The 7,171-nt window shown below is 42.2% G+C and overlaps 1 non-coding gene across 1 annotated transcript; it reads left to right on the top strand.

Annotated features, from left to right (window-relative positions):
- Positions 1-710: 710 nt before the first annotated feature.
- LOC142444197 (small nucleolar RNA SNORA51) lies at positions 711-840 on the top strand. Its single transcript, XR_012783851.1, has one exon. It is a non-coding gene; the product is annotated as a small nucleolar RNA SNORA51 (small nucleolar RNA).
- The last annotated feature ends 6,331 nt before the right edge of the window (positions 841-7,171 follow it).

The raw sequence follows: 7,171 nt of genomic DNA, 5'->3' as shown, positions 1-7,171 counted from the left end.
CTAATAATCTGACATTCTGTTATGCTCACCTTCCCGACATGATCACTGAAGTCAAAATGGGTGTATAAGTAAATGTGGTGAAGAAAGTTGATGGTACCTGGCTATTAAAAGATATACCATCTGGAATCTTAAAGGCTCAGAGTTAAATACGTGTCTATCTAGCAGAAAAGCAACAAGCCTACATGGAAGAAGCACACTAGCCTGTGCGAGCATGAAGTATCAATAGGACTGGACATCAGGCATCAGAAGACCCCAAACAAATATATTGATGCAAATGATGGAGGTCAGAGAGGAGACCCAAAGCCCATCTATAGACAATTGGAGATTCCTTCACAGATGGGTCACACGAAGGAATGAGTCAGCCAGGGTGCAACATAGCACCGACAAAACGCACAGCATTTCTCTAGTTCTTTCATGCTTTCTCCTTGCCACATCATGACCACAATTCTACCTCACAAATCTGGCTAGACCTGAACATGTACACTGGTTCAGATAAGAGTTTCTAACACATGGAACCTAGGTCAGATAAACCCCTCAGGAAGAGTAATAGGAGTAGCAATACCATGAGGGTGGGGGAAAGAGGAGTGGAGAAGGGGGGGGGGGAAATAGGGGGCTGTCTACAATGATCAATGGATAACCCACCCCCCAGGGGGATGAACAACAGAAACATGGGAGAAGGGAGACAGTAGACAGTTCAAAACATTAAAATATGCCTCCTTGAACTTACCATAGGCTGTGCCCTTGCACTGACTGTATAGAAAATGGAAGCAAAGTAAGTGCCCTGTATACACCTCAACCCAAGCCTTTTGCCTGGTTTGTATTGTAAATGGGGCAACATGACATGGAAAAAAAGAAAAAACATTAAAATAATAATTTAATCAGGTGGTCATGAGGGTGGGAAGGTTCAGGAGGGAGGCAAAAAGGGGGCAGCTAAAACTGAGAGCTCCAGCAGAAAGAAAATGTTTTGAAAATGATGATGTCTCTAGCTCAGAAGCAAGAAAGCCCACATGGCAGAAACACACCAGCCTGTGCGATCACGAAGTGCCAAAGAGATCAGGTATAAGGCATCATCCACACACAAAAAAATACCATAGTGAATAAAGGGCGAATTGCAGAGTGGAGACCCAAAGCCATTTGTTGGCCACTGGAGATCCCCTTGCAGAGGGGTCCACGGGGAGGAGATGAGTCAGTCAGGGTGCGATGTAACACCGATGAAGAACACAGCTTTGCCCCAGATCCTGGAGGCTTCCTCCCCACCAACTACCATGATCTGAATTCTACCTTGCAGGGCTGGATAGGGCAGAGGTTGTACACTGGTGCATATGGGAGCTGGAGGCAAAGGGAATCCAGGGTGGCTGATACCTTCAGGACCAGGGGTGTGGGGGGGAAGGGGAAGGGGACTGGAAAGGGGGAACCGATTACAAGGATCTACGTGTGACCTCCTCCCTGGGAGACGGACAACAGAAAAGGGGGTGAAGGGAGATCCTGGATAGGCCAAGATATGACAAAATAACAATCTATAAATTATCAAGGGCTCATGAGGGAGGGAAGAGCGGGGAGGGAGGGGGAAAAAAAGAGGACCTGATGCAAAGGGCTTAAGTGGAGAGCAAATGCTTTGAAAATGATTAGGGCAAAGAATGTACAGATGTGCTTTATCCAATTGATTATGTATATGTATGGGTTGTGATAAGAGTTGTATGAGCCCCCTAATAAAATGTAAACAAATATAAAATAAAATTTAAAAAGAAAATGATGATGGCAACATGTGTACAAATGAGTTTGATACAATTGATGTATGGATTGTTATAAGAGCTGGAAGAGCCCCCAATAAAATGATTTATTAATAAATTATATATACATATGTGAGTTTAACCCTTGCAAGACAACAATTCCTGTTTTGTGTTTCTTTTTTTTTTAATTTTTTAAAACATTTTATTAGGGGCTCATACAACTCTTATTACAATCCATACTTATACATACATCAATTATACAAAGCACATAAGTACATTCTTTGCCCTAATCATTTTTAAAATATTTTTAACATTTTATTAGGGGCTCATACAACTCCTATTACAGTCCATACATATACACACATCAATTATATAAAGCACATCCATACATTCCCTGCCCCAATCATGCTCAAACCATTTGCTCTCCACTTAAGCCATTTGCATCAGGTCCTCTTTTTTTTTCCCCTCCCTCCCCGCTCCCCCCCTCCTTCATGTGCCCTTGGTAATTTATACATCGTTATTTTGTCATATCTTGCCCTATCCGGAGTCTCCCTTTTCCCCCTTCCCTGCCGTCCCTCTCCCAGGAAGGAGGTCACATGTGGGTCCTTATAATCAGTTCCCCCTTTCCAACCCACTCGCCCTCCACTCTCCCAGCATCGCCCCTCACACCCTTTGTCCTGAAGGTATCATCCACCCTAGATTCCCTGTGCCTCCAGCCCTCATATGTACCAGTGTACAACCTCTGCCCTATCCAGTCCTGCAAGGTAGAATTCGGATGATGGTAGTTGGGGGGAGGAAGCATCCAGGATCTGGGGGAAAGCTATGTTCTTCATCGGTACTACCTCACACCCTAATTGACCCATCTCCTCTCCTGAACCCCTCTGTGAGGGGATCTCCATTGGCCGACACTTGGGTCTCCACTCTGCACTTCCCCCTTCATTCAATATGGTATATATATACACACATATACATACACACATATACATACACACATATATACACACATATATCTTTTTTTTGTTTTTGTATGATGCCTTATACCTGGTCCCTTTGGCCCCTCGTGATCGCACTGGCCGGTGTGCTTCTTCCATGTGGGCTTTTTTGCTTCTGAGCTACATGGCCGCTTGTTCACCTTCAAGCCTTTAAGACCCCAGACACTATCTCTTTTGATAGCCGGGCACCATCAGCTTTCTTCACCACATTTGCTTATGCACCCATTTGTCTTCAGCAATCCTATCATGGAGGTGTGCAGTCAATGATATGATTTCTTTTTGTTCTTTGATGCCTGATAACTGATCCCTTCGGGACCATTCGATCACACAGGCTGGTGTGTTCTTCCATGTGGACTTTGTTGCTTCTGAGCTAGATGGCCGCTTGTTTATCTTCAAGCCTTTAAGACCCCAATCACTATCTCTTTTGATAGCCGGGCACCAACAGCTTTCTTCACCACATTTACTTGTTCACCCACTTTGGCTCCAGCCGTTGTGTCGGGAGAGTGAGCATCATAGAGTTCCAATTTAATAAAAGAAGGTATTCATGCATTGAGGGAGTGTTTGAGTAGAGGCCCAAGGTCCTTCCGCCACCTTAATACTTGACCTATAAATATAGACACATTGATCTATTTCCCCATCCTCCTATATATATTTGCATGTACATGTCTTTGTCTAGACCTTCATAAATGCCCTTTGACTCCTAGCTCTTTCCTCCATCTCCCTTGACTTTCCTCCTGCCCTACCACCATGCTTCGTCGCCACCTGGGCTAGAGTATACCTCTTCTCTATGCAACCTTACCCTTGATCATTCCCCACCAGGCCTGCCATTCCCCCCTCTCTACCATTTGGGGTCCAATGTTGTTCACTTGTCCCTGTGTTTGTTAACCCCACTTCCTTACCCCCTCTACCCCCCCACCCAAAGTCCCCCCGGAACTGTAGTCCCATTGTTTTTCCTCCAGATAGTTCATCCAGCCTGTCCTATTCAGACAGACCTGTGGAGACACTAACATCCACAAAAAGAAGACAGAGGAAAACAAAGCAACAGTATACAACCAGACAACAAAACAACAAAAACAAACCACTGACAAAGAACAAAACAGAACACTTCACAAGAGAAAAGCTTGTAGTTAGTTCAGGGATCGTTTGCTGGCCCTTCAGAGCATTTTCCAGTCCAGTCTGTTGGGGGACCACGCCCTGGCCCCAAAGTCCACTTTCAGCATTCCCTGGGGACCTTGCCACTCCATTCCCTTGCTGTTCCGCTGCTCTCCCCCAGTGCTTCTCCTCGGTGTTTTGGGATCAGTTCTGGTGCAATTCCCACACTGTGTCTCCGGTGCTGTCCCCTGTATCGCCCTTAGTCACTGAGGGGCATCATGTCTCACAGTAGGGCCAGCCATGTTGTTCTCTCTGTGGACTGGCTGCTCTACTCAGGAACATCCTCCTCATGGCCTGGTGGGCCAGGCTGTGTTCCACTCTCTCCTCCTGCCCCTTCATCTGCTCCCGTGTGCTCTGATCACATATGTCCATCTCCCAGAGCTGCAGAGTCAATGTAGTCCTTTGGAACAAATTCTTTTCGGGGGAGGGGCAGGAATCCACTTCATTTATGGTGCTGGGGCCAGCTTCCCAGACATCTCCACTGGTTCCCTACTCCACGCTGGCCTTTACTCATTTGATTTACTTTTCTCAGCAGTTTTTAAAATTCTAAACTATGGGCTAAACAAATGATAGTATCAATGTATAGTGGTTATACATTAGACTGCTAACCACAAGGTCAGCAGTCCAAAACTACCAGCCAGGTCCACAGGGGAAAGATAAGGCTTTCTATGCTCATAAAGACTTGTGGGCTCAGAGACTCCCAGGAACAGTTCTACCCTACCCTCTAGGGTGGCTGTAATTTAGCATTCATTCCATGGCAATAGAAGGGGATGGTTGATATTGTTCTCTAACATAAAAATGACTACAGTGTCTCTAAGGTGATATAAACCATAGATTCATGAGTGGATTTTGTACGTGTGCTTAATTCTAACCCTAATCCAAGGATAATTTGTTCTTATGGCATGCTCCTGCTTGATGCCCACTCACATGAAGAGATCACTGAAGATATAGGTGCTATAGTAAAGTGTGATAAAGAAACTAGATGGTGCCCTACAATCAGAAAGAAAAGTATGTGGGGTCTTAAAGGCTTGTAGCCATCTAAGTGAAATGTCAACCAAGTCTACATGGAAGAATCACACTAGCCTGTGTGATCCAAAAATTGCAAATAAGATAATCCAAATCTAAGTAAATTCATATGTGAACTCAAATTTTTTTAATTTGACCAAGATCTTTAGGATATCATGCAGCCCACATCCATGACTTTATCGTTTTTAAAGCAATAATTAAGTGGGGGGGGGGGATCACCCTCCTATTTATCCAAAGGACAAACTATGAATAGCTAAATTGTTTTTAATTCATAAATCTGTCAGCCAATAAATACATATCTGAAAATATTTTCTTAATGCTCTAGTCTCTGTAGGACACACTGGTGGCATAGTGGGTTACACTTTGGGCAGCTAACTAGCTGAAGAGTTAGCACTTTGAATCCAGCAGCCTCTCCCCAAAGAAAGGTGAGCTGTCTTCTCCCATGAAGAGTGGCAGTCTCAGAACGACCCACAGCCCATTTCTACCCTGCCCTATAGGGTTGCCATGAGTTGGAATTGACTCAAGGGCAGGGATTTGGGCTCTTTTGAGGCAGGGAGGGGTTGGAATCTATGCACGACACCCTTGGAACATGCACAAAGAAATGTGATAGTGCTCTTTCTGAAGAAACTCCAAGTAAGAGACCATGGGATAAGGGCTATTTTGAGGTATTAACCTAACACTATGGCTCCTAAGATGTACATGCTGAAGTTATTGTGTAACGTTAAGATAGGTTTTGTCAAAAATGTGAATTCTATCACGTGAAAAGATAAAAGTAAGATGCCCATTCTAAAGACCATGAATCGATTCTAATGAAGGGAGAGAGGAGACACTTACAACAAACATGTCTTAAAGATCTGTGGTGTATCACAGAGAGCTTATGATATTCAAGTGGTGGCATAGTTCTTTAATTGAGTGTTGTAACTGAGTCTCATCAACTAATGAAACAGTCCTTTTAGAGAATGTCATATGCTCCCTGTGCTTTCCTGATGGTTACAATTGTTAGATGATTTTTAAATAACTAGACTTATTCATGATTTCAACATGTCAATACCTCAGAAGAGTAGCTGAAACCACACACAACTCTTGGCAGGCTGTAGAAAATGACAAGGGTTTTTTTCATCCACTTACTTTTTTTTCCTTTCCTTTTATCTAGGCGCTATCTTTTTACGAATTGAAGACTCGGATATAAATATGTGATTCACTCCATTTTCAAAACTAAGAGGCTGGTATTCTGGTGGGTGAATATATTTCCCTCAGGACTACAAGCCACAGAGCTACGGCACATTTTCAGAAAATGAGGTCCCAAGATAAGTACAATCACAGACAAAATAAATGCATCTTACATAGCACGTCTAGAAGGAATACCTATGCCCTCAAGTTTTCTGAAAGTCTTCAGCAAAGTCCTTGAAAGTCAACCTACTGAGATGATATTTCACTTTTCCAAAAATGTGAAAATGAACTACAGGTTCACAGTGGTCTAGCATTGAGATCTTTTGTCTATAACAGGGATAGAATAAATATTTGCTGAGAAATTCAGTTATTGTATCAGAAAAGTTTATAAAGCTGACACTTTTGTCAGTTGTCTAGAACTAGGAAAATATTTCTCAATGGAAATAAAGTTGCATTGGAAAGTGGAGACACTCTACAGAAAGACTCATTAATTGTCCTGTGTTGTCCAATACGTGACTCTTTAATTTACATTCTATCTAACTCCAATAAGGATTTAGGGAAGTTTATACAATTTTATTAAATACGCCAAGGCATTAAGAAAAAGTCATAGCTTAGTTCTGGGGAAACGAGACTTCTCATGTATTTAGGTAAGTGATATAAAATTTCAAATTTCTAGAGGGCTAGTTGCAACAATTGTTTAAAAATGTGCTTACCAGGAGGTTAGGGAGAAGGGAAGAAGGGGAAAAAATGAGGAACTGATACCAAGGGCTCAAGTAGAAAGCAAATGTTTTGAGAATGATGATGGCAACATATGTACAAATGTGCTTGTATGGATTGTGAAAAGAGTTGCATAAGTTCCTAATAAAATGATTTTTTAATGTGCTTTCCATTTGATCTTGCTTTATCTTTTCTCATCAATCATCTTAAGGAGATTAGACTGTATATGTATAAATATTATATATATAAATGTGTATTACAATGTTATATAAGAGTAAAAACTTAAAATACTGAAAAATGATAGCAGGTTAAACAGATAAATAATAACAACACAGAATATAATTTTACTCTTTATAATATTTCTTTATATATATATTGATTTAG

The sequence above is a fragment of the Tenrec ecaudatus genome, chromosome 3, assembly GCF_050624435.1.
Source record: "Tenrec ecaudatus isolate mTenEca1 chromosome 3, mTenEca1.hap1, whole genome shotgun sequence".
Lineage (NCBI taxonomy): Eukaryota > Metazoa > Chordata > Mammalia > Afrosoricida > Tenrecidae > Tenrec > Tenrec ecaudatus.
The sequence above is the reverse complement of the archived record's forward strand: the minus strand, read 5'-3'. Positions and strand labels throughout refer to the sequence as shown.